Source organism: Lemur catta, chromosome 17, assembly GCF_020740605.2.
Source record: "Lemur catta isolate mLemCat1 chromosome 17, mLemCat1.pri, whole genome shotgun sequence".
Lineage (NCBI taxonomy): Eukaryota > Metazoa > Chordata > Mammalia > Primates > Lemuridae > Lemur > Lemur catta.
The window spans coordinates 6,730,419-6,750,672 of record NC_059144.1 but is presented as its reverse complement, the minus strand read 5'-3'; the positions used below and the strand labels follow the sequence as shown (position 1 = coordinate 6,750,672).

The following is a 20,254-nucleotide window of genomic DNA, read 5'->3' as shown; positions in this document are numbered from 1 at the left end:
GCCAAAGCTGCTATTCCAGGAGCAGAGACACACGTTACACCTACTATGCCCTGTCTGAGAGCAGCTCTTCCTATCACAAGTCAGATGTGCCTGTGGGCTCTGCCTGCTAACATCAGCCCCAGTTAGAAGACTCCCTGGCCCCCAAGGCCTCAGTGCACAGTGTATTTGTTCTGATACAGGTAACAGTAATTTGGAGGCATACATTGCTATAGTCAGCTGCATAAACCCCCTTCCCCAACCTCCTGAAACTCTGCCTAGGCCTATAATATTTCTGGTAATAAAGTTCAGAAGAAATGATTAATAATTATTAGTAATATACAAAAGTTGGCTGGGCACAGTGGCTCACACATGTAATCCTAGCACTCTGGAGGCCAAGGTAGGACAGCTTGAGCTCAGGGGTTTGAGACCAGCCTGAACAAGAGTGAGACCCCATCTCTACTATTAATAAAAATACAAAAATTAGCCATGCATGGTGGCATGCGCCTGTAGTCCCAGCTACTTGGGAGGCTAAGGCAGGAGGATCACTTGAGCCCAGAAGTGTGAGGTTGCAATGAGCTACGATGATGCCACAACACTCTACACAGGGTGACAGAGCCAGTCTCTGTCTCCAAAAAAAAAAAAAAAAAGGAACACATAACAGTCATTTACTGACAGCTTACTAGATATCTTTTTGCATTTATTTCATTTAATCCTCACAATAACTGTGTACTATTATGGCCTTACCGTTACATGTAAACGCTTTGTTATATAGGGAAAATATACAGTTGGTGAGAGTATACATTGGTATAACTTCTTAGGAGGATAATGTGGAAACTAAAAGTGTAAACAATCTTTGACATGACAATTTCACTTCTGAGACTGTATCTATAGATATACTTCAGAAGTGCCCAAAGATGAAGATGTAAGAATAATAACTGGAGCACTATTTATGACAGTAAAAACCTGGAAACAAATATCTATCAATACAGCAGTGACTAAATAAATTATAGTATATCTGTAAAATGGAATACCTTGAGGCTATCAAAGAAAAATAGATTTATTTATGTATGCTGACACTGAGCATTCTCCAAGATACGTTAAATGGGGGGTAGAAGGGCCAAGATAAATATCATTATGTACAATAATTTATTTTTTAAAGGAGGTATATGTACACACCACCATTCTGGCTGTGTACTCTTGGGCAAATTATTTAACCTGTCTCACAACATCCTATTCTACAAAATGGGGATAACAACAATACTTCCCACATAGTGCTCAATAAAAATTGCCTGAGGCCATTATTATAATTTAATGATTATATAATTATGATACTACTAACATTAATGATTTTGTTGCTGTTGTTAGATGGGTTCAACACCCCCCCCCCCCCGGCTGAAAAAAAGAAAACAATTTAACACATACATCAGCCATTCAGACATTAGGCAGACACAGGGAGAGTGAGGTAAACAGCATCTGCTCTGCTTCCTCATCCAGCTCCCAGCCTATGAGGGTTTACACTGCCTGTCCCCTTCAGCACTCACCACCAACAGGCAACAGGCTCTCTGCTTTAGTAGTTTCCAGGGAGGAGGAAATAGCCGCTCAATAAACCCTGAGCAGTGAAATAGGTTTCCACTGCCCAAACAACTGCCTCAGATGCACACAGACTTCCCTTCCTCACTTACCGCAGATCTATGACCAAATGTCACCTCCTCAGACATACCTGTCTTGGCTATCCCATCCTTGCTGCGATCATTCTGTAACCTGCCTCCACTGCCTGCACAGTAGTTATTGCTACCTGACATTACAGTATTTCTTTATTACCTCTTTCTCTCTTTCTGAACATAAGTTCCCAAGAAAGGGAGAAAAACGTCACATTCCCAGTGTATCTCATCCCCAGCTCTGTGCACAGTGCCTAGAACAGCACCCAGCATAAAACAAGTGCTCAATAAACAAAAATGAAGAGATGGGATTGACATGCAAGTTAAAAGCTATAGGGTGGAAAATATGCTAGCAAAAAATAATATTTTAAAAATTGCTGCTGTCATTTTGTATTGGCAAAGTAGGTTCTCAAGACATTGTTCAGTTAAAAGTTAAGTATCCTATAGACTGTAGTCCTACCATGTTTACTACATAATTTTTTTCCTATATAGCATAAATTCATGTAAAGCCTTATCAAAATATGTTCAACACATTTAAGCTAACAGTTACCAGAAACAATGTTATATGTTAGTCATAACAATTGTTTAAAAAGGTACTTCCAGAAAAATAAAGTTCAAAGGGCAAACTGAATTAAACTTGCTTCTCTTCATTCCTTCCAACGCAAGTTTCCTGAACACAGGCCAGAACAAGCATTAATCATTAAACAATTCTGTTAAAGTTTAATATTATGCTATTAAGATTCATAACTATTTTAAGGAAACAGAGACAGCCAGTAGACACTGACCAAACTAAAAAGGTATTAGCATATTTAATCGTAAGATTCGCGGGCGGGTATTGTTATGTTTTTGGGGTTTTTTTTGTTGTTTTTTTTTTTTGAGACAGAGTCTCGCTTTGTTGCCCGGGCTAGAGTGAGTGCCGTAGCATCAGCCTAGCTCACAGCAACCTCAGACTCCTCGGCTTAAGCGATCCTACTGCCTCAGCCTCCCGAGTAGCTGGGACTACAGGCATGCGCCACTATGCCTGGCTAATTTTTTCTATATAGATTTTTAGTTGTCCATATAATTTCTATCTATTTTTAGTAGAGACGGGGATCAGTGTTTTTTATGCGTTAGTTTTTTGATTCTCAAGGAGTCTAAGAATTCAATATAAGAAGAAAAGAGAAGATGCTGACACTCATCATCTGCAACACAAAAAAAATGTAAAGTCCTGTTGCTAATGTAACCAGAGAGGAGAACTGGAAAAAAAAATTTTAAAAACCACACAAGCTTTATACAAAAGGCATATGTTGATAAATATACCACCAGACTCACTGAGTCTGGATGATTTCTGCTAGGCAAACAGAAACATGAAATTTAATAAGGGTAAAAAATCTCAAATTTAAAAAAAATCACTAGTTTCTGTTTTTAAACTTGATGTTTGCCACACACTCTGCTTATCAGACTCTGTATCCACAAATCCCATATAGGGAATAAGCTTTAAAATAAAGGTATGGAGACTCATTATATATAAATAAATAAATAAATAAAATAAAGGTGTGAACAGCTCTACCACCAAATCACTCTACAAACTCAAAACTTAGGCCTCTAACCTATAGTAAGCATTGAACTTTCAAGTTATATAAATTATATTCTAAGAAAATATTAAATGAGTGACAACATAAGCAAATAAATTGGGCCAGAATTTATTCCTTTGGAAATATGATTTAAAATTTAAATATTTTAAATTATATTTTATTGTATATGAATTATATCAACTTTAAAAGTACATTTTATTATGTTTTTCTTTTAAAATTCTCATTCTGAGAAAAGACATTACTATAAAATAACTGAAATTGGTCTAAATTAAAACTAGTCCCTCCACCCAAAAAATACATACACTATGCTCCACCCAGTGCTCTGTAGGTCTTCACTGCTTGATTCCACAAGGCAGGGAGTTCTGCAATCAGAGTCCATGCCCTGTCCAATAAAATGAGAACTGAGATGTCAAAACCAGGTTATACTGTCACTTCACTCACTCTTAGCTTACATAATTGCCTGCGCTTATTTTATAATAGGTCTTCCCTCCTTCCTGCACCTCCCTCCAGTAACCACATAAAATTTAACTCTGCTCTCCCTAACTTATGATTAATATATAAGATTTCACCATATTTTCAAAAAGTGAAGAAGACAGAAAAGTAACAAAATTGTAATTAATAAAAATATATATAAGCCAGGAGTGGTGGCTCACGCCTGTAATCCCAGCACTTTGGGAGGCTGATACAGAAGGGTCACTTGAAGGCCAGGAGTTTGAGACCAGCCTGGGCAACATAGCAAGACCCCATCTCTACGAAAAAATTTAAAAATTAGCAGGTGTGCTGGTACATGCCTATAGTCCCAGCTACTTGGGAAGGCTGAGGCGAGAGGATTGCTTGAACCTCGGAGTTCGAAGTTGCAGCAAGCTATGATTACACCACTGCACTCCAGTCTGGGTGACAGTGAGACTTTGTCTCTTTAAAAATAAATAAATAAATACACGCACACCCAGTAGTTCCCCCCACTCCACAGTTTTGCTTTCTGTGGTTTCAGTACCCACAGTCAATTACAGTCTGAAAATATCATATACAATAAGGTATTTTGAGGGAGAGAGAGACCACATTCATACTTTTATTACAGCATATTTTATAATTGTTCTATTTTATTATTAATTATTATTAATTTCTTATTGTGCCTAATTTATAAATTAAACTTTACCATAGAAATGTATGTCTAGGAAAAAGCATAGTATATAGGATTTGGTAATATCCCCAGTTTCAGGCAGCCACAGAGGGCACATGGAACATAAAGCCCAAGGATAAGGAGGGACTACTGTATATATAAAAACATTTAGAGCATATTCAAAAAGTACGAAGGACATTTGATTTGGGATTACATGAATTATGGACATTTTCTAATTTTTGTTTCATTTTGTCTTGCTCATATCTTCTGATTTTCCTGTAACATAAGCTTTAGCCCCTCAACCTCCTAAAAAAGAAAAAAACAATGCGAATTTCACTCTTGATTTTGACTTAAGTGGGGAATTAGATAATGTTCACATACACAAAAGGTCAAAATGGAAGAAAAAGCAACAATTGGCTAAACAGGTCATAAGTAGATAGGTAAGGAAAAATTTCAGGGAACATTTACAAATTGTTTAAAACCCATTTTCACAAGATAGTATTTATTTCCTAGCCATAAGTTTCCACAGTTCTTGTCTGGAAACTTTAGATTCCCTCATTGGTAAGCATTTATACAACCAGTATTTTCTGAGTGTCTTTTGTGCCAGGCCCTGGGACTACAGCTTTTCCGAAGATAGACAGACGGATGAAGTAAGGCAGACAAAGAATGAGAAGCCCCAAGCAAGGTAAATATCCATACAAGGTAAGTAAGGAAAGCTGTGGAGCACAGAACCTCAAAGGGAGACCCAGAGAAGGTTTGCCTAAGGAAGTAAAATTCAGAGTTAATGAAGTCTAAGAAATGGTTACCTGCCAGTTCCTAGACACCATCACACTCTTGCCTCGGGGCTTTATAACTGCTGTTCCTGTTCCCTGACACCATTTTGTAAAACTCTGCTTGTGTTCAGGACCCTGTGTTCTCCACAGTGCATCAGTAGACATGGTACCACTTCTCTCCAAGGCCAGTCTCTAGCAGTGCTCTGAACCAGGCCCTCTTCCCATCTCCAGGACTTTGATTCTAGATGTATCTGACTCCCAAGGCTGCACCTCAATGTTCTTTTGGGCTATAATTAAGTTACTTGGATGTAATTAGTTATCTATTAGTTTGATAATTTGGGGTCTTGCTTTTAAGATGATAGGCAGGAAGGGAGCAGTGCTCAGTATAGGGAATACCTTTCTATGTGCTCTATCCAATGCCCCGTAAGTCTTGAGGTTTTCCAGTGGCTGGTGGTAACAGCCTCTTATACCCAGCTCTGTGTCAGTGCCAACCATTCATCCTTCACACACATAGAGAACAAAGCTCAGGAATATTTTAAGAATAAATCACTACTCAGAACACAACAATGTAAAATTTACAGTGCATAGCATCCAATAAAAAAGTACCCAACATGCAAAGCAGCAGAAAAATTATGACCCATATCAAGATGAATCAATCAAAACTAACCCAGAACTGAAAGAGATGCTAAAATTAACAAACAATGTCATTAAAAGTTTGTACAACTATATTCCATATGTTCAAAATCTTAGAGAGATGTAAGATATTAAAAATACAAATGGAGCTTCTGAAGATGAAAGCTACAACGTATAACACAAAAAATTACACCAAATGAGATTAATGGTAGGTTAAACATTGCCAAAGAAAGATAAGTGAATATGAAGATACAGCAATAAAAACTATCCAGAACAGAATACACAAAGAAAAGAGAATCAAAGAATGGCTCACACTTGTAATCCTAGCACTTTGGGAGGCTGAGGCAGGAGGATTGCTTGAGGCTAGGAGTTCAAGACCAGCCTGAGCAACATAGCAAGCCTCTATCTACAAAAAACAGAAACATTGCTGGGCATGGTGGTTTGCACCTGTAGTCCCAGGTACTTGGGAGACTAAGGCAGGAGGATCACTTGAGCCCAGAAGTTTGAGGTTGTAGTGAGCTATGATCATATCACTGCAGTCTAGCCTGGGTGACAGTGTGAGACCTATCTCAAAAAAAAAAAAAAAAAGAAAAGAGAATCAAAGAAATGAACAGAGAACAGAGCATCAGTCAGCTGTGGGACAACTTCAAATAGTCTAACATGCACGGAATTGGAGTCCCCAAAGGAAAGGATATGAAGGTGGAACAGAATAAACATATGAGAAAAAATGGGAAAAACATTTCCAAATTTGACAAAAACTATAAACCCACAACTCAAGAAAGAAACTCAATGAATCCCATGCACAAGAAACATGAATAAAACCACTGTACACCAAGGCATATCAAAATTAAATTGCCTAAAACCAGTGATAGCAAAAATCTTAAAAGCAGCCAGAGAAAAAGGACCATGTTATGTACAGAGGAACAAAGATAAAGATGCGAGCAGATTTCTTGTAGGAAACAATGCAAGTAAGACAGTAAAGCAAAATCTTTTCTTTTCTTTCTTTCTTTCTTTCTTTTTTTTTTTGAGACAAAGTCTGGCTCTGTCGCCCAGGCTGGAGTACAGAAGCATCATCATAGCTCACTGCAGCCTCAAACTCCTGGGCTCAAGTGATCCTCCTGTCTCAGCCTCCCAAGTAGCTGGGATTAAACGCGCATGCCACCATGCTCAGGGAATTTTTTTTTTTTTTTTGTAAAGACAAAGTCTCACTATGTTACCCAGGCTGGCAACATCTCTAAAGTACAATAACTACCAAAATATTTCAGCCCAAAGGTCTTGAGTTCCAAAACTCTTCTGACTCAAATAGACAAGCTTCTCTGGCAATGACACCTCTGAACTATAAGCATTACATTTTCTCAAACACTATCATTTCTTTTGGCTAGATTAGATATATTTAGCATCTGCTTTTTTAATACAATGTTTTACAAAGGTATGAGATAAATAATAATTGTGGATGAATTATGAGAATTTAATTTAACACTAGCAAGGGTTCCTCTTTTTTGTGCCAAGTATATTCTAAATATGTGATAACAAATAACATATTTGAGCAGCATCAATTGCCTACAAAGTACTTTTTAATTGAATCTTCACACAAACCCACTGTTTAAATGGGAAAGCTGAAGTTCAAAAAAAGGGAAGTGATTTCCCTAAGGATGTAAAGTGGAGGAAGTGAGAGTAGGAAAGGGGTCTGGCATTTCTTAGGTTCTTCCTATCGGCCAGGTATAACGCTAGCCAGTTCACTTACATTATACCTAATCCCCATAAATGCCAGAAGAAGTAGGAAATACCTCCTCCCATTTTTCAATATAGGAACAAGATTAAGTAATTTGCAGAAAAAAGTTACCTAGCTAGGTATTACCAGGTCCAAGTAGCTCTTTTTATTAAATTACTAATGAAATATGTTAAACTAAAGGGAAAACATAAAATGTAAAAATATATGAGATAGAATTCTACTCAAAGAGAAGTAAAGCAGAGTTCTTAATGAAAAGGATAGACTTTATTTTATTCATTTACTATAATGGACAATGCCCCCAACAATCCCCTTACAATCAATACAATATGGAGTTTCAGAGCAATATTTCTTCCACAAGTCCTTAAAGTAGACCCAAGTACGATGCAACAAAAGAAAGCACTGGCAGACAAAACAATTCAATCCAGGAGTCAGATATCTAATTTAATCTAATGATAAAATCTAGACTATTTCAACAGGAATCAACAAAAAATGCTCCTCCATGCCAAGGCCAAATCAGCCTACCTCCTGTTCTTATAAGGCCCACAGCTAAGAATGATTTTTTTAAATTCTTAAAGGCTAAGGTTGAGCACAGTGGCTCACGCCTGCAATTCTAGCACTCTAGGAGACTGAGGCAGGAGGATCACTTGAGCTCAGGAGTTTGAGACCAGCCTGAGCCAGAGCGAGACCCCATCTCTACAAAAAATAGAAAAATTAGCCAGGTATGGTGGCATGCGCCTGCAGTCCCAGCTACTCGGGAAGCTGAGACAGAAAGATCACTTGAGTCTGGGAGTCTGAGGTTGCAGTGAGCTATCATGACACCACTGTACTGCAGCCTGGGCAACAGAGTGAGACCCTGTCTCAAAAATAAAATTGTAAAGGTTGAAAACAATCAAAAGAATAATAATATATGAAATATAAATGATAAAAATGACATACATGCAAATCAATTCAAATTTCAGTGTTCATAAATAAGGTTTTATTAGGACAGTCATGCTTATTCATTTACATATCATCCATAGAAGCTTTTATACAAGACTAGAGCTAGACAGCTGAAATTAAGATCATCTAACCCTCAAAGCCTAAGATATGTACTATATGGCCCTTTACAAAAGGCTTGCCAACCCCCACTTTAAGGGAATAGATGCCTCACCAACGTTAATAATCTTCTGTGAACATTATTCCTCACAGCCAAGCTTTTAAAAAATAACTGAAGATCATTAATTCAATAAATATTTCTTTAGGACCTATTCCAGGCATTATGCTAGACTATGGAAATACAGTAGTAAACGAGATAAGCAGAGCCCTGCCCTCATCGGGGAGACCAGGACCAACGTCATAATCAAGTGCCTAAAGTGTTAGGACTGAGGACGTCTACACAAGGAACACAGCACAACCTGGTGGTTTAAAGCATCATCTCTAGATTCAGATTCTCTTGGTTTGAATTCCAACTTCACCACAACCTAGCTGTGTAACCTTGACAAGTACTTAAAACTCTTGTTTTTTTCCATCTGAAAAAGAAGATAATGGTATCTACCCAATAGGATTGTTGTGCAGAACATACGAGATAATACATAAAATGCCTACACACACAGGTTGAATATCCCTAATCCGCAAATGAAAAATCCAAAACTTTTTGAGCACCAACATGACGTTCAAATGAAGTATTCAGTGGAGCAGTTCAGATTTCAGATTTTTGGATTAGGGATACTCAGCTGGTAACTAAAATGCAAATATTCCAAAATCCAAAAAAGTTCAAAATCTGAAACACTTCTAGTCCCAAATTGGGACTACAATGAAGGACATTCAACTTGTAATAAGTGCTTAAAAAGATGAAAATTTAAATTTACAACCTAGATTTTAGTAATTCTATGTTGCCAATTAAAAGCATATCCCTATTTTTCAACAACCATTTAAACAGAAAAAGGGACAAATATCAAAGGAAAGGCCAGAGGCAATTAATCATGACACATGTACCCAATGTGGATAGCAACCCCTCCTCCACAGAATGGTAATCCTGGGTCCACTGCAACACTGGTAAAGTGGAGGACCATTGTTCTAAGAGCAAGGGCAGAGAACAGTGGTTCTTAATCAGGGGATGCATTTGAATCACCTGCCCAAGGCTGGTACTCAACAGGTCTAGGTGGAATTCCTGGGCATAAGTGCACATGTATGGGTTTCAACCACTACCATAAAACATGGGTACCAACAACAAAAAAAAACTTTCATTTCTTCTTCACATAAGGAAGAATGACATCTTTCCTTTGCCCACTGTACCCATCTTCTGAGAGTAAGTTTAAATTCTACCCTCTTTATGTAGCCTTCCCTGAAATTTTATAACCTTAATGTTGTTAGTTATCATTATCTATGAAGGTTTATGACCTTATTTTTTAACTATCATATTCCCAAGAGTATGACTTAAATTTCCCAAAAAGACTTAATAAGACTGAATCTTAAATCATTCATTTATTCTACAAATACTGGGTACCTACTTACTATATGCTAGGTAACCGTGCTCAGAACACAACAGGAAGCAGAACTAACGTGTTAATAAGAGATAGGACTAGAGATACAGGAAGAGGTCAAACCTTGAAAGTTTGGTCCAGGTGTTCAGGATTTATGGGCCATGGAGAATCACTAAAAGTCTCTAAGAAGAGAAGTGACATGGTCTCATCTATCTCAGAGAATTCATTCTAGAATGAACACAGAAGGGCCAGCTTCTGGGTCTCTTTAAAGTACATTTAAGCAGAAGGTTAAAAACTGAGAAGGAGCTGGCTGGCCATGCAAAATGCCATAAGATCATTCTAGGCAGAGGGTTCAACATGCAATTTCCTGAGGCAGACAAGAGCTAGAGAGTGCTCCAGGAAGACCACTACAAATGCAGCATAAATGAGCAAGCAGAAGAACGTGAGTTTCAAAAGCATGGTAAGAAATTTGGATTTTGTTCTAAGTATGTGTGAAAGTTGTCAGAATCAAAATGGAGTCACTAATGTTTAAAACACAAAATAAAACCTGTTCAGCGCTAAGACAGGCCATGACGTGAGGGTTCTCATGCTTGTATTCTTGATAACAAAAACTACTACAACAGACTCTGCAAAAACCACAACCTTGCACAAAGGCCACTGCAACCATACTCAAAAAATAGTTCTGCAAGGCCCAGTGTGCTAGAGCTCACCCTACAGTCCCAAATACTTGGGGAGACTAAGGTGGGAGGACCATTTGAGGCCAGGAGTTAGAGGCTGCAGTAAGTTATGACTGTGCCTGTGAAAAGCCACTGCACTCCAGCCTAGGCAACACAGTGAGACTCTAGCTCTAAAAAAAAAGTAAAAATTAAAAAACAACTTTTTTTAATACTTCTGCAAGGGCCGGTCGCAGTGGCTCACGCCTGTAATCCTAGCACTCTGGGAGGCCAAGGCGGGAGGATCACTCGAGGTCAGGAGTTCAAGACCAGCCTGAGCAAGAGTGAGACCCCGTCTCTACTAAAAATAGAAAGAAATTATATGGACAACTAAAAATATATATAGAAAACATCAGCCGGGCATGGTGGCACATGCCTGTAGTCCCAGCTACTCGGGAGGCTGAGGCAGGAGGATTGCTTGAGCCCAGGAGTTTGAGGTTGCTGTGAGTTAGGTTGACACCATGGCACTCTAGCCTGGGCAACAGAGTGAGACTGTGTCTCAAAAAAAAAAAAAAAAAACTTCTGCAAGGACACCTGCCCAGCAACTGCCTGCCCAACCTCATACTGGCATCATCCTTGTTGTTGATCTTTGAAGCCAAGGATAATTATTTCAAAACAATTATGTAATCCTTATTTTTTTCCTTTAAAAATTTTTGTCTTCCTTTACCTCCCTAAACACATAGTTTACTATGGCATGTGTATTCCCACTGCAATGCTCTATTCCCAAATAAATACCATTTCTTATAGAGAGCCTCGCTCTGTTTGTTATTTAGGTTGACAAACAGGAAGTCACTGGAGAGTCTGTTTCGGTTTTGTAAAATTTCTTATTTTACTCTGCATACATAATCCAAGTACATGAATCAAAATTTCAAAGGCATATAAGGTCATACAGAGAAACAGTCTCCCCCCTACCCTGTCCATAAGCCACAGAGTTCCCTGTCCCTAGACACAACCACTGTATCAGTATTTGAAGAGTTTTAAGCAGAGTAGAACATAAGAACATGGTCTGATAATGTTACATACGTCACCCTGGCTGACAAGTGGAGGATGAGTAGGAAGGACAAACTCAGGGACCAGCTCAAGGCTGCTATGGTGTCCAGGGATCAAATGATGGCTGCTGGGACCCAGGCAGTAATAGTGGAGACGAGGGTAGAATTGACAAAACTGATGTTAGCAAGACAGCATTAATGACTATGGCTATAGGCATTGTTATTAATACACTTAGAATCTACAGGTCTAGTATCTCAGAGCTCAAGGAATATGTATACAGATAATGGGTAAAAGAACAATGGATAACAATAGAAAATAAATTACTAAAATGTCATGTTAACAATTTAATAATAATGAACTTACTGTGTCACTATGAAATAGATTTTTCTTTTTTTTTCTTGAGACAGAGTCTCGCTCTGTTGCCTGGGCTAGAGTGCCACGGTGTCAAGCTCACAGCAAATGCAAACTCCTGGGCTTAAGCAATCCTTCTGCCTCAGCCTCCTGAGTAGCTGGGACTACAGGCATGCACCACCATGCCCAGCTAATTTTTTTTATACATATACAATTTTAGCTGTCCAGATCATTTCTTTCTATTTTTAGTAGAGATGGGGTCTCGCTCTTGCTCAGAGCTGGTCTCGAACTCCTGACCTTGAGCGATCCTCCCGCCTCAGCCTCCCAGAGTGCTAGGATTACAGGCATGAGCCACCGCGCCCGGCCTATGAAACAGATTTTATCTCAGAAATGGCATATCTGAAACCAACCCAAAACTGTATTACCGCAGCTAAGGGGCTGAAATGGCAGCTATTTAAAAAAGAAAAATGCAAAACTGAGGTCTTTAACCTATTGCTGTTCATCACCACGTAACAGAAAAGAAGGCTAAAGTCTTCTCGATAGAAGTCTGGAGTATAACATCACACCTACGCAAAGTATTTCCTTCTATTCTGATAACTTAAAATGTATCAGAAAACTCTCACCAAATCATAGTATAAGAAAAAAATATCATTAATGGACAAAATTTTTCTGCTGAATGTTCATTAAAAAGCAGTCACATCTTGTTGAATAAACTATAGTATATCCACAAAAAGGAGCACTATGCAACTATAAGAAGGAATGAGAACCATCTATATTATACTATGGAGTAAATGTGAAAGTTAAGTGAAAAAACCATGGTAGAAAACGATGTATAGCAAGCTACCATCTATCTAATAAAGAGAAGGTATGACTATAACCACAAAATTAAAAATTAAAAAGGTTATCTATGGGAAAGGGAGGGAGCAAGGTGAAGGGGACAGGGATAGAAAGAAACAAGACTTCTTTGAATTTACTGTACCTTGGTTTTTATAGGTTTGACTTTGAAAGTCTTTTAATATTTTATATAATTATAAAATTAAATTAAATTTTTAAAAAGTAATCCCTAAATACTGCAACCAAAGAACAAAGGAACCAAACTATACATCCAGTGGTGGCAAAAACATACAGTAACTATTCTAAGTGACTTTAAAACACAGTAATGTGATTACATATCCCTAATAAGGATGCAAAAAAAAAGACTCAAATAATTTTCATTAGTAGTAGTTTTCATCTTTTTCTGAGACTGAAAAGCATACAGTGTGGGATGAAATAATGAGTAATTAGAACCAATATGTTCGGCTTAGGAGAAAAAAAGATACAGGTATAAGATTGACAAGGTTAAGTAGTCTAGTCTTGCTTTTGAACTGGAAGTACCAGTAACCCATCATCTGTGCACTAAAAAGACCCAGAAACAATGATCAACCTAGTAGCAATGAGCAACCCCAAGGCCCAGATTGTGTTTTCCAAATAATACTATTTTTCATTAGAAGAAACCAAGGTCCCTTAGGGGAATGGATGCTTCCAGGGCTGGGACAGAAAACATACAAGATAAGTCTGGTGCAGTTTATCACACTAGAAAGAAGAGCAACCAAAGTATTAAGAATTGTGTTTAATGGATTTAGGAACCAATATGAACATATTCCTATTGGACAAAGATGAGGCAATCTGAGCATCAATAAAGATAACAACTGTAATTGAGTGAAACATCAAATATGTTTAAGTCCATGAGTTCACAAGGACATAAATACATACACACAATTCATTGGTTATTTTTGAAGGATGCTAGGGAACCAATCCATTATTTTGAAACCTAGTAAATAATGAACAGAAGTTAAGCATTTATCCTGCCCTTTCTATAAAAACAACACAATACTTCAAGGTAACCAAATAGTGGATGAAGGGAAAATTCTCTTTGCAGAAGTAGTCCATCTAATAAATGGTGAAGTTATAGAATTAAAATATCAACATTTTTAAAGGCTAATGAAATGACTCTCTAGGCATTGAGCATCAAGGGCTGCTAACAAGAAAAGACTAGTAATCATCATCTACCTACTTACCTATGAAGTCTTCTTGCCAAAAATAAATCAAACCTGAATCTGATCCCACCTTTAGATTTAACCACCAGTTTACAGTATATTCTGTATTGTTAACTGTATTGTTAAACTACAATACCGAATAAAATTCAAACTGCATAACTTCACAGAACAGACTACCAGGTTTCATCAACAAATAAATTAGAAAACAAAACATGGAGGGGGAACCTATAGATTAAAACTAGTCACAGTGTACAAACAGCATTTGGATCCTAACTCAAACTGTTTTAAAAAAATTCTGAGACAAGAATTTTTTTTTCCTAAGAGACAAGGTCTTGCTATGTTGTCCAGGTTAGACTTGAACTCCTGGGCCCAAGCAATACAATCAAGAAAATTTTAACACTGGCTTGGTATCATTCACTTTTTGTGACAATGGTATTCATGTTTACCTTTTTAAAAAGGCTTTAAGATATACATACTGAAATATTTAATGGTTAAAATGATATGACATCTGGGATTGGGGGGTACAGATAAAGCAAAATTGGCTATGAATTAGTAACTGCTAAAACTGGATGAGGGTAAATAGGGGTTTATTATACTATTCCTTCTACACATGTGTGTGTATGTGAAGAGTTGAACATGGAAGGTAGGAAGAGAAGGGCAGTCAACTCTAATTTTCATGTAATAAAAATACCTTGTTATCTTTCATTTCAGTATTTACTTTTCTGATTCAATACATGAAAGAACTAAAAACTAATAAATGATCTAAAAAACAGGTTTTATGGTAAAATCAATAACACAGAACTGAACATGAAATAAAACCTTATCAGCATCAGATAACATCAAAAGAATTAAAGGAGAAAATGATCAGCTTATATTAATATAGATTATATTTTAATAATAGAAGGGAAACTATCCCACAGTTGGCGGAGACTGGCTAGAATTTAGATTTCACATCATTCCCTGAGTCTCTGTAAGTCTAAAACCTAAACACACAAGTAGTAAACAAATCATACCAGCTGCATCGCTGTAAACCACATCAAAATTGTAAAAGGCAGGCAGTTCTGACTGCTAAAACCATACACTTCCTTAAAAAACAACTTTCCTATTCTACTTCCTCACAGTCAGAATCAGAGGAGTACTTTATAATTTATATAGCACAGACATTTGTCCATTAAAGACTCCAATTTTTACAATGCCACCTTCATACAATTCACCCCCTGCCTGAAATGCCCTCCCCTCTCTGATGCCTGTTGAACTCATCCAGTCCCGGCTTGTTTTCATTGAGGGCCTCAACTCATATATGTTTTGCAAAAGAGAAAGAGTGAACCTTTTAGCACTGTATTTCCTATCCTCATTAAAAATCATTTTTCACACAAAAAAATCGTTCTGTAACTTACCAGCAACGCATACAGCTGGCAGCTATATTTTTGGTCCTTGGGGATATGATAAGTGCTTTTAGTCATTTTAGGCATAAAATTATACGGTCAAACCAATAGCAGTTTCAGATGAAACAAAATATTACTTCAAGGTGGTTATGCCTAAAGTGGACACAAACCATCCACCAAGTATCTTGAGCCATGAATTACGAGACCAAAAATACAAGTAATTGTTTTAGGGAGAGGCCCTCTGACATCTCCCAAAAAAAGAAAAAAAAATCAAGAAAAGAGAGGGAGGACAAAGTGATCAACAGCACCCTCTCTAATAAAGTTCCAGGACTATCTCATCACCATCCGCAGGCAGATTCGGCTTTTCTCTTTTGGCAGCTGTCGTTCTTAAGAACAAGAGCCATCAAGCAGGATCCAGATGCATCTGTACACAAACCCTGGAGCCGCCAGCGTTCCGGGCCACAGACGGGGCCACCGCCACCACAATGCTGATCCAACGTCTGGCCGGGATCCTCCGTTTCCACACGGACCCCTGAAGCCCACCGGCCCGCCCAGAAACAAGCAGCCCGGGCCGCTTCCACAGAGAAGCCCACGACCGCGGGGCCCGGGCCCGGGCCCGACAGAGGGTGTGCAGCGCCTTCGGCCCGTCTGCACACGGTGCGGGCCGACGGCGACCGCGGGGACCCCTCCCAGACGCCCTCCGAGCCGCAGCGGCCTCCCCGCGCCACCCCCGCCCTCCGCGCTGCCGGGGCGCGCAGCAGGCCCCGCCGCCCACGCCCGCCCGCAGCCTCCGCCCAGCTCCCCGCGCCGCTCGCCCCGCGGCCCGGCCACCGCGACCCCAGCCCGACCCGGAGCCCCTGGCCGCCACGCGAGACGCCCGCTCCCGCCCCGCACCCCTGCCGCCGCCCTCGCCCGCCGGCCTCACCTCAGAGACTAATCGTGCGCAGCGCACGGGGTCCCCGGGTCCGAGTGAGGCCGCCGCCCGTCAGCTCGGGCTCGGACTCCAGCTCCGGCTCCGCCCCCTGTCCGCCGCGCGCTCCCGGCCCGCAGTCCCCGCCCGCTTGGCCTCTCCGCCCCCTCAGCCCTCGGCGCTCACCCCCGCCGCCAGAGCTGGGTGCGGCCTACGGCGCCGCAGCTCAACAGCGCGCCATCCCATAGGACTGGCGCACGCCGCCGCGCCGAGCAACGATCCCTGCGATTGGCCAGATCTGAGTGGCGGGGCTCTGACGGAGGGGCGGGGCCTACTACCTCCTCGGTCCACTGGACCCGCCTAGGTGTTCCGGAGACGTACAGACGGCGGAGGGTCTGGCGTGACAGGCCCACCGGGCCGCAGCCTTGGCCTCGTCGCCGACAGAGGCCTGGGCTGCTGAGCCGGCCCCGCCTTCCTGTCGCCGGAACCGCCCGATACTCTGGTTGTGGCTGGTGGCACGTCTGTCGAGGCCCACTGCGGCCAGGCGCCGGGATGCGCAGGAAGGCGTACCAAACGGCCCCGTTCTAGGCCAGTTCTCGGCCACAGAGGCTGTCCGAGCCGGGGTCAGTAGGGAGGCAAGGGCATGCAGGTCCGGAGCCCAGAAGCAGAGCCCGGACTGCCCGCCTCGCCCACTCCTCCAGCGAACGAACCCTGACCCCCGTGTGGGTTCAAGATCCCCAGGCAGAGTTTTGGGGCCGGGATGGCAGCCAGGGTGGGATCAGAACAGCGGGGCCTCTGGGCCCTGATAAGGCTCCACAGACAGGAAACTACCTGGCACCTGGGGCTCGGCCTGCTGAATGCTGAATGAACCAGCACCAGGCACCTCCGCAGAACCAGGGAATGTCTAGATTGGGGCGCTGGCAGGAGCAGGCCACCTACCAGTGACCTGGAGGGTAGCCTAAGAGACAGACCAGCGCTGTCCTGCACGTTGTTCCTCCTGTTGTCTCATCTGAGACCCAAAAGGACCAGGCGAGACAGACGGGCAAGGCCGCTTGTTCTCTTCATATCCATACACAGCTGAGGTCTAGAGTTGGGCCAGGGCACAAGTGTGGAATCCAGGCCTCCCTCCCAGCAGGAGCCTCTTTGACATTGCTCCCAGAAGGGTCAGAAATATATTGTCAGTCGATGAGAGTCAGTGACCCCTCTTCTAAGGACACTTCTGAATGTTGGCTTTTTTCAGATGACTTTCTGACAAGACCACAATTCTGTCTCATTCACTTGTTTCCCATCGTTAATCTCTAGAAAAATGCAAATCAAAGCCACTAGGAGGGCTATTGTTGGAGGAGGGGGAGGAGGAAGAAAATAAGGGTTGGCAAGCAAGGATAAACTGGAGCCCTTGTGCACTGCTGGTGGTAATGCAAAATGGTGAAGCAGCTATGGAAAACAGTATGGTGGTCCCTCAAAAAGTTAAACGTAATTACCACATGATCCAGCAATTCTACTGGGTATATACCCAAAAGAAATGAAAACAGGGACTCAGATAGGTATTTGTAACATATGTGTTCATAGCAACATTATTCACAATAGCCAAAAGGTGGAAGCAAACCTACTGTCCATCGATGGATGAACTGATAAACAAAATGTGGTACAGTATATACATACAATGGAACAGTATTCAGCCTTAAAAAGGAAGGAAATTCTGACACATGCTACAACATGGATGAACACTGAAGACATTATGCTACATGAAATAAGCCACAAAAGGGTAAATGTTCCACTTTTTTATGAGGTGCCTAAAATGGTCAAATTCATAGAGACAGAAGGTAGAATGGTGTATGTCAAGGGCTGAAGGAAGTGGGGAATGGGGAGCTAAGGTTTAGTGCATACAGAGTTTCAGTTTGGGATGAGGAAAAAAGTTCTGGAAATGGATGGTGATGATGGTTGCACATCAATGTGAATGTATATAAAGCCACAGAACTGTACACTTTAAAATAAAATGTATAAATTGGTAAATGTATAAAATGGTAATTTCATATTATATAGACTTTACCATAATTAAAAATTATAATGCTGGCCAGGCGGGGTGGCTCACACCTGTAATCCTAGCACTCAGAGGCCGAGGTGGGTGGATTGCTTGAGCTCAGGAGTTCGAGACCAGCCTGAGCAAAAGCAAGACCCCATCTCTACTAAAAATAGAAAGAAATTATCTGGCCAACTAAAATATATATATAGAAAAAATTAGCCGGGCATGGTGGCGCATGCCTGTAGTCCCAGCTACTCGGGAGGCAGAGGCAGTAGGATCGTTAAGCCCAGGAGTCTGAGGTTGCCATGAGCTAGGCTGACGCCACGGCACTCACTCTAGCCCGGGCAACCAAAAAAAAAAAAAATTATAATGCTATTAAAATATATGTGCCCATCAATACATGAGTGGATTAATAAAATGTGGTATATGTATACCATGGAGTACTACTCAGCTATAAGAAACAATGGTGATATAGCAGCTCTTGTATTTTCCTGGAAAGAGTTGGAACCCATTCTACTAAGTGAAGTATCCTAAGAATGGAAAAATAAGCACCACATGTACTCACCATCAAATTGGTTTCACTGATCATCACCTAAGAGCACATTTAGGAATGACATTGATAGGGTGTCGGGCAGAGGTGGGTGGGGGAGGGGATGGGTGTATACATACATAATGAGTGCGATGCGCACTGTCTAGGGGATGGACATGTTTGAAGCTCTGACTTGGGGGGGGTAAGGGCAATATACATAAATACCCCCACAATATGCTGAAATAAGAATTAAAAAAAATAAACATTCACTTTCCAACTACAAAAAAGAAGAAAATACTGTCTTGGGTGGGGGTTAAAAAAAAGAAAAAGTTTGAGACCATCCTGGGCAACATGGCAAGACCTCATCTCTACAAAAGAATTTTTAATTAGCCAGGCCTGATGGTGGGTGCCTGTAGTACCAGCTACTCAGGAAGCGGAGGTGAGAGGATTGCCTGACCCCAGGAGTTCAAGGTTGCAGTGATCACACCACTGCACTCCAGCCTGGGCAACAGAGGAAGACCTGTCTCTTAAAAAAAAAAACTGGAATTAGATATATACATCAAGCAATGAGAAAGATAAATGAAGTTAAAGTCATCGGAGGTACTATGTTGTCCAGGAGGACAGTAACAGTATTTCTTAGCCAACTCTAGGCTTAGATAAAAATGGAAATAGAGTATATAACTTTCAAACTAGGAGAAGGGGGAAAATTGAATGACTTTTTTTAAAGTTGCTCAGTCCAAAAGAAGGAAAAAAAGGAGAGAAAAAAGAAAAAGAAACAAACATAGGTGAAACAATACAAAGCATAAGATGGTAAATTTAGTCACATTAAATACAAATGGGCAACATGCTTCAGTTAAAAGACAACGTATGTTTTTATCTGCTATTAACAAAAAAATGGAAAATTTATTTGTTTATTTATTTTTTAGAGATGGGGTCTCACTCTGTCACCAAGGCTGGAGCACAGTGGCTTGATGATAGCTCACTGCAGCCTTGAACTCCTGGCCTCAAGTGATCCTCCTGCCTCAGCCTCCCATGTAGCTGAGACTACAGGCTTGAGCTACCAAGCACAGCAAATTTTCTTATTTTTTTAGAGATAAGTCACGCTATGTTGCTCAGGCTGGTCTCCAACTCCTGGCCTAAGTGATTCTCCCACGTTGGCCTCCCAAGTCACTGGAATTACAGGTATGACCCACTGAGCCCCGCTCAAAAAAATGAAATTAAGAAAATATGCAGTTTGCAATAGAATAAAAGAAACATGAAGTATGTACAAATCAAACTTAACAAAGCCAGGTGCAGTGGCTCATGTCTATAATCCCAGCACTTTGGGAGGCCAAGCAGGAAGATCACTTGAGGCCAGGAGTTGGAGACCAGCCTGGGCAAGATATT

General features: G+C 40.7%; 1 protein-coding gene across 5 annotated transcripts in view; it reads right to left on the bottom strand.

Annotated features, from left to right (window-relative positions):
* Nucleotides 1-16,435, bottom strand: part of ADD1 (adducin 1) — a 98,221-nt gene extending 81,786 nt beyond the window's left edge. For 2 of the 5 annotated variants that reach the window (XM_045528211.1, XM_045528208.1), the window contains exon 1: nucleotides 16,332-16,434. The gene's annotated coding sequence lies outside the window, so the exon portion shown is untranslated. Of the gene's footprint in view, nucleotides 1-3,513; nucleotides 3,594-15,418; nucleotides 15,436-16,331 lie in introns of those variants that run through there. The other 3 variants (XM_045528209.1, XM_045528212.1, XM_045528210.1) reach the window with 3 other exon arrangements.
* Nucleotides 16,436-20,254: the final 3,819 nt, after the last annotated feature.